The following is an 8,039-nucleotide window of genomic DNA, read 5'->3' as shown; positions in this document are numbered from 1 at the left end:
TCATGGAATATAGATGAACTATAGGGTTAAAGCTCAATCACCCTCAAAGTCCACCTTTATTCCCAGTTGGCCATGTTGAATTTGTGTGCCAAGTTTGGTCCAGATCCGTCATCAGATGGGTTCAGTGTTCTCTGAATACGGGTGAACTATAACTCCTGGGTGTCAAGGTCAATCATCCCCAAACCCCACCAGTTTGCAAAGTTGGCTGTGTTGGGTCTGTGTGCCAAGCGGTCTGACCAAGGCAGAATAGAGAGGTGGTATGACTTCCCTAGATCTAGACACTAGACTTCTATTTCTGCAGGCCAAAATGCCATTTGCTTTTTTTAGCTGCTATATCACATTGCTGGCTCATGTTTAACGTCCATGAGGATTCCAAGATCTTTTTCACATGTACTGCTGGTAAGTCAGGCATCCCCCATTGTATGTGTATATGTATACACACACATACACATACACACACACACACCTCTCTTTGGAGTAGGGTTAAGTAGAGGCAAGATGGCCATCTGTCGGGGGTGCTTGGATTGTGTTGGGTTATCTAAGCAATCATGCATTTTCAATGTGGGATGGTTTATGTAGTTAGTTTTGTTTGTTGCTTAGTAACCCGAAGCCAAAGCTGCATTCCAAAGTTGATGGCACCATTTTGGGGTTTTCATGAAATGTGGGAAATGGGAGTATACTTCCTGGAGACTTACAGGAAGTGACATATGCCTTTAGAATTTGGGGCATAAAAGGAGAGACTTTCTTTTGTTCTTTCTCTTTGGCTCTTCCTGCTCTTCCTGTTTCTTGATCCTGCCATGCCATGCTGATGTTACTTATTTGTTAAGAGATATGTAATATCCTGAACTGTATTCTTTTGGAACTAAGATTTTTTACCTGTATGTCCATCATCATACAAGATTGTGAGTAAACATATTTTTGCTGTTTTACTTTTGATGTCTCTGATGCTTATTTTATGCGCATGACTCTTTAAAGGGAAAGGGAGGCTGGCTATTTTGCTTTTTTTCTTACCTCTGCTCACATAAACCCCTAGTCTTCTGCATGTTTGCTACTCTGCACCAATATCTAACCATATTAGTATCATAATCCTAACAGGTTATGAATATACAGTATTCCTAATAGATTGTGTCTTCTTCCTGCAATGGCAAGGCAATGGGGTTGAACTAGATGACCCATTGGTGGGTATGGTCACCACCAACTCTAGGATTCTAGGTGGGGTGGCCTCTTCCTTGTTATTTCTCACTGACATCCAGGGTCAAAGCATCTGGACAGCCAGTCTCCCAAGAAACAATCACGGCCAACTAATCACCTCCCAACAAAGGATTCCCTCCCCCACAGGCAGGAAACAGCCAAGCTTTGAAGCTGCAACACCATTCAATGCTAATCAATGTGATCAATTGCAACATGCCTCCAACAGAGAAGAGTTCTTTCTCCCACCCACAGATATAAACTCCATTTGCTTAGGGTTGTTGTATGTTTTCCAGGCTATATGGCCATGTTCTAGAAGTATTATCTCCTGACGTTTCGCCCACATCTATGGCAGGCATCCTCAGAGGTTGTGAGGTATGGAGAAACTAAGCAAAGAAGGTTTATATATATCAGTGGAAAGTCCAGGGTGAGAGAAGAGGCCAGTGTGAATGTTGTAGTTAATCACCTTAATTAGCATTGAATAGCTTCATCTCCTGGATTCTTCCTGCCTGGGGGCATCCTTTGTTTGGAGTCGTTTGCTGCCCATGTCTGGAACTCCTCTGTTTTCAGAGTGTTGCTTCTTATTTACTGTTCTGATTTTTGAGTTTTGTTCATTTTCATGGTTTCCTCCTTTCTGTTGAAGTTGTCCATATGCTTGTGAATTTCAATGGCTTCTCTGTGTAGTCTGACATGATAGTTGTTGGAGTGGTCCAGCATTTCTGCGTTCTCAAATAATATACAGTAGAGTCTCACTTATCCAACGTTCTGGATTATCCAACGCATTTTTGTAGCCAATGTTTTCAATGCATTGTGTTTTTTTGGTGCTAAATTTGTAAATACAGTAATTACTATATAGCATTAATGTGTAATCAACTACTTTTCAGTCAAATTTGTTGTATAACATGATGTTTTGGTGCTTAATTTGTACAATCATAACCTATTTTGATGTTTAATTGGCTTTTTCTTAATCTCTCCTTATTATCCAACATATTTGCTTATCCAACGTTCTGCCGGCCCGTTTATGTTGGATAAGTGAGACTCTACTGTACTGTGTCCAGGTTGGTTCATCAAGTGCTCTGCTATAGCTGATTTCTCTGGTTGAGTTAGACTGAAGTGCTTTTCATGTTCTTTGACTCGTGTCTGGGCAATGCTGCGTTTGGTGGGCCCTATGTAGACTTGTCCACAGCTGCGTGGTATACGGTAGACTCCTGCAGAGGTGAGAGGATCCCATTTGCTGAGTTTCCAACAGCTCACAATCTCTGAGGATGTCTGCCATAGCTGTGGGCGAAACGTCAGGAGAGAATGCTTCTGGAACATAGCCAGACAGGCTGGAAAACTCACACCAACCCAGTCTCTCAAAATGATTGGAAAGCGGCACCTGTTGCGTCTGGCAGAGGAGACTGCGCTTCGTGGTGGAAGGACAGGGGTCCCGGGGGGGTGCGAAAGGGAGAAGGGGCGGGGCCAGATGTGGGGGCAGGGCCTGGCCGGGGGTGGGCTCCCCGCTTCCCTCCGCCCGAGGCCTTTTCTGTTCCAGCAGCAGCGGAGCTCCATGGATCCGGCTTTAGGCAGGAAGAGCCTCGGGAGGAGTCCCTTCCTCCGCCCCCTCTCCCCCCCCCCCCTTCCGCGGGGAGGAGGAGATGGGAGGGGGTCCTGGGCCGAGGGAGGAAGTTACTTTGGAGCCAGCGAGAAGCCATGCCCGCATGCGCAGAGCGCCCCCTCCTCCCGGTTATTATCATCCGGCTGCAGATTTTGGGACTTGTGCCTCGGGGTTCCTGAAAGGCACGCCGTTTCCCGCGGGGCTAGTGCGCATGCGCGAACAAAAGACAACAAGGTCATGATCAATGTTTGGACCTTCAAGGCTCGGGATCCGGCCCATGACCCTAAAACCCACCTTTCTTTGGGCAACAGATGCTCCAGAGCTGCCTTTGGGAAGGAGAAGGAGTGAGTCAGCTCCTATCTTTGAGGCTTTCCCTTCCCCTTCCTTCCTTTCTGTTGGGAATCACCCTGGACTACTCAAGTCTAAATGTAGTCAGATAGATGATAGAGTTAGATTGAGGGATTTCTTTCTCTGTTTCCAAAGCATGCCTAGACAGGCTTTACTGTGTTTCACTTTATCCTGTGTACATCACATCCCTTACTTTGAAGTTAGTAGAAATGTGAATCTCTGGGGACACTAACTTCTCATTGGTCAGAATGTCTTTTATGGCCCCAATAAACTGGACCATGAGGTTGGAACCATTTTGGTTCTCTCTTCTCCCTTTGTTCTTCTAACAAGCAGCATCTTGCTGTCTCTCCTGGCAAGATGTAACTATTTAGATGTTTGTTATTTTTCCTTTCTTATTTTTCCTTAGAACCCAGTCTAGAGTAGACTAGAGAGCTCCCAAGCCTTTCTATCTACAATGGAGGTTTTTTTTTTACCTGAATAAATACTTTTTGAACTTTTACTGAGACTCTGCAATCGATTGCCATCCTAAACTGAAAGGCTTCTCTTTGCTCACCCCGTGTAAGTAACTGTTGCATTTGAAAGCTTTTGCTTTTGCTACTCAGCTGATTTTTGGTGGAATCTTCCCCAGAGAAGGTTAAATTGAGTCTAACCGCTCAGAGATTACCACAACACTTCCTTCCTTCCCTCCCTCCCTGCCTCCCTTCTTTCCCTTAAAACCTCCCAACAAAGGATGGTCCCAGGCAGGAAGCAGCTAGGCTTTGAAAGGGTGTTGTCAAAGGCTTTCATGGCTGGGATCACAGGGTTGTTGTATGTATTCTGGGCTGTATGGCCATGTTCTAGAAGTATTCTCTCCTGACGTTTCGCCCACATCTATGGCAGGCATCCTCAGAGGTTGTGAGAAACTAAACAAGGAAGGTTAATATATATCTGTGGAAAGTCCAGGGTGTGAGAAGAACTCTGTCAGTTGGAAGCCAGAGTGAATGTTGCAGTTACCTTTCCAATGCTAATTAAAGTGATCAACTGCAACATTCACTCTGGCTTCCAACTGACAGAGTTCTTCTCACACCCTGGACTTTCCACAGATATATATTAACCTTCCTAAGCAATAATTGAATGTGCACAAGCAGTAATAGTATTAGGGTGGAAAGATAAATCAAAATGGTCAGTAAGTAAATGGTACCAATATATGGTGGAGCAAATGGAATTTGAAATTATGAATGTGAAACTAAATGTTGTAAAAACGAATGAAAATAGAACAAGAGAAATGGAAGAAAGATGGACAAGGGTAAAGAACTATATCATGAATCAATCTGGAGATCAAGCCATAAGAAATAAGATACAAATAGTATATAGGATGAAAATGGATAAAAAATATAAAGATTGTCTCACAAAGAAATGAATATGTAAAAAGAAAACAATCCTCTTGATGGTGGGAATTGTAAATGTTTTGTATGTGTATGGTATGTATTTTTTGTGTTTAAAAAAATAAAAATTGGTAAAAAAAAAACCTTCCTTGCTTAGTTTCTCACAACCTCTGAGGATGCCTGCCATAGATGTGGGCAAAACGTCAGGAGAGAATACTTCTGGAACATGGCTATACAGTCTCTTGTATGTTGTAGCCATACAACAACCCTGCAAGGCTATTCAATCCTAATTGCAACATTCACACTTGCTTCAAGCAGACAATAGTTCTTTTTTTCGCCCATCCTGGACATCATTCCACAGATATATAAACCTCACTTGTCTAGTTTCCAACAGACCTTGTAACCTCTGAGGATGCCTGACATAGATGTGGGTGAAACGTCAGGAGAGAATGCTTCTGGAACATGGCCATACAGCCTGAAAAACTCAGCAACTCAGTGATTCCGGCCACGAAAGCCTTCGACAACACAAAGCCTTCCTTCTTTCCTTCTTTGGGTGGATCTGTGGGGGGCTCCCCCTCACCCCTTTGGCTCTTTCCTCACTCGGGTCTCTGACTCAACCCCCTCCTTCCCTTCTTTCTAATTCCCTTTCATCACCATCTCTCCTTTCTTTCTTTCTTTCTTTCTTTCTTTCTTTCTTTCTTTCTTTCTTTCTTTCTTTCTTTCTTCTCCTCTTCTCTATGGCATCCTCCCTTCCTTGGCTTTAAATAGCGCTGTGCCAATTCTTTTGCGCAAGTGTCAACACTGCAAAAACATGCCATCCTCCGTTCCATCTGCCTGCCTGCGGAGGGCATGGCGGCACCCAAGAGGGCCAGGGCTCCCCCGCATCAGCTGCCCAGCCTCCTTTGGGCCCTTCTCCTTGCTGCCAGTGCCAGGCTCCTCTCTTCGGGGCCCATCGGCAGTGCTTTTTGGGGGCCAGACCCGCTGCCTGCAATCGCATAGTTTTGCGAATATTTTCATGAATAATTTTGAGAATATTTTCGTGGTTATTTTTGTGAATGCTTTTTTTTTGCAAATAGCGTTGAAATTATTTTGTGAATATTTTCGTGGTTCTTTCCATGAAAAATTATTCATGAAAATATTCACCAAAAATAACTGCGGAACTATTCACAAATATATGCGCATGAAATATGTACACAAAAATACAGTGTTCCCTCACTATTTCGTGGTTCACTTTTCACAGATTTGCTGTTTTGTGGTTTTTCAATAAACTTTAAAAGACTATTATAAATCATAAAAAATTACAATTTACAGCTTAAGGAAGGGAGGAAGGAAGGAGAAGCTGAAGGGAGAGAAAAGGAGCCCAAGCGGCAATGGGAGGAGAAGGAGGCGATTTATCAACACACGATTAGTTGATAAAGACTTAAAATAGTGTATAACTACTAAAATAATGTATAAATATTAAAATAAATATAGTGTCCCTACTTCACGGATTTTCACTTATTGCGGGTGGTCCTGGAACCTAACCCCCGCGATAAGTGAAGGAACACTGTATTAGCAAAAAATATTCACAAAAATAATCACGAACCTATTCACAAAGTAATCATGAAAATATTCAGAAAAATATTCTCAAAACGATTTGTGAAAATATTCAGAAAATTAGTCATGAAAATATTCACAAACGTGCGCACTTCACGGGATTCTATTCTCAAAACCAATTTCTCCGCCGCTTTCAAGAGACCCACATCACATTCCTCCCCATCCCTTGAAAAGCCTTTGAAAAGCAGAGGTCTTGGAAGCAGATATCTCCTCTTAAGCGCCTTGCTCTCCTCCTCTGCCTGGCTGTTTTCGAGGCCAAAGAGGCTTTTGTGGCCTTTGTAACAGGGAGGCCAGGCTAAGCCCCATAGGCTCTTCCCAGGAGCAAAGGGGTTCCTCCAGGCAGCCAGCCATGAGAAGGAGGCCAGGCTTGGTTGTGCGGAAGGTGCACTTCAATGCAAAAGCTGCACTTGGAAGCAGGCGGTCACGACTGGCATCTCAGCAAGATAAGAAGGGGTCCCAGCTTTTCCTGCCTAGGCAACTCCATCAAAGAGCCTAGCCGCTTCAAAGCCAGGCGGACCAGAAGCATTTTTCCGGGAGGCTTTGGATCGAGCCCCTCGAGAATTCAGGTTGCTGCTCATCAGCCGTTGGAGTGGAGAATATGAAGCGTGAAATCCTCGGCTCTGGCCTGCTGACAGTGAGAATTCACTGCCTTGTAATTAATCCACGAGACGTTGATTTCCGTGTTATCTTAAAAGGCTCCTCTGCTTTTAATTCCAAAGGCAACGTTTTAAAAGTCAAATGTAATTGCTGACGCACTGCTGACTCTGATCATCGCTCAAAGTTCTGCTCCAGTTCCCCAAAATGCCCATAGAAGCCCCTTGACACTCCTGGTTCCGCTCAACAGAGGACTTGCTCTTGGGTTGGATCCTCCTGGTCTCTGCAGGCGGTTTCTGCTCCCAAAGAACAAGCAAAACAACAGAACACCCCCACCACCACCACCAGCACCCCATTTTCAAAAGGACTGGAAGGGTTTGGCAAGAGCTGCCCTGGGGATGGGTTGCTGGGAAGTGCCCCACTTCAGTGCCTTCTGGAAATGTGATCTGAGACTTGGAAGGACACAAACAGACCCATCCTCAGATTGTAATCAGACTGTATGGTGGGGGCTTTGCTTCTGACAAAGGTGGCTGTAATGGAAAGGCATCTTCTTGCTTGACTGGAGGCAGTCCCTTGCATAGGAGCCCTTTTGGAGATGACCCCAGTGAAAGGACCTTGGGAGATGGCCACCTCCACTTCCCGGCTTCTCTGAGGGAGTCCGGGGCCTTCTTGGCACCCATGGGGTGAGGTGGGCTCCTGGCCAAAGCCGTTGCCCCAGCCCTGCCCCATGCAAACAGAGCCCTGGAGATGGCACTTGAGGTGTGGTTAGGATGCAAAGCCCTCCTGCCAATTGCAGCCCCCTCCCTGGATCCAGCATCAGGTGCCCATGCATGAGAAAGCCCGCTTTCCTTCTCGTGTCCCCAAAACCCCTTTCCCAGAAAGAAAACATCCCTGGCTCTGCCCTGGATTCCGCTCAATCTGCCTTGACTTCACATGGAGGAGGGATTTTAATTTTAGATTCCGCACGTGTGCCGTTCTCTTCCATTCAAGCCTTCCCTTATCCACAGGCGGCAAAGCAACCCACTCGCAGGGGAACCCATTCATACAGAAGCTGTACCACTTAAACTTGAGCTCAATGGGAGGCAACAGCCCATCTCAGAAGGGGATCAAGAAAATCCCCCCTCCAAGCAGATGATGGTGATGATGATGATGCCGCAAAGAGCTGCTGCATGGCAGTTATCTCCCAGGATAGACCTCTCCATAGAAGGCACAGAGTGCAATGATAACCATGGCTCTCCTTGCAAACCCAAGTGACTGGTCCCAATCCCTATTAAGGGGACCCCAAGGCAAGGAGGGGGCATTCAGCTCCCTAGACTCTTGTCAGAGCCAAAGAATCACAGCAGGAAAGAAGA

Source organism: Anolis carolinensis, unplaced genomic scaffold, assembly GCF_035594765.1.
Source record: "Anolis carolinensis isolate JA03-04 unplaced genomic scaffold, rAnoCar3.1.pri scaffold_12, whole genome shotgun sequence".
Classification (NCBI taxonomy): Eukaryota; Metazoa; Chordata; class Lepidosauria; order Squamata; family Dactyloidae; genus Anolis; species Anolis carolinensis.
The sequence above is the reverse complement of the archived record's forward strand: the minus strand, read 5'-3'. Positions refer to the sequence as shown.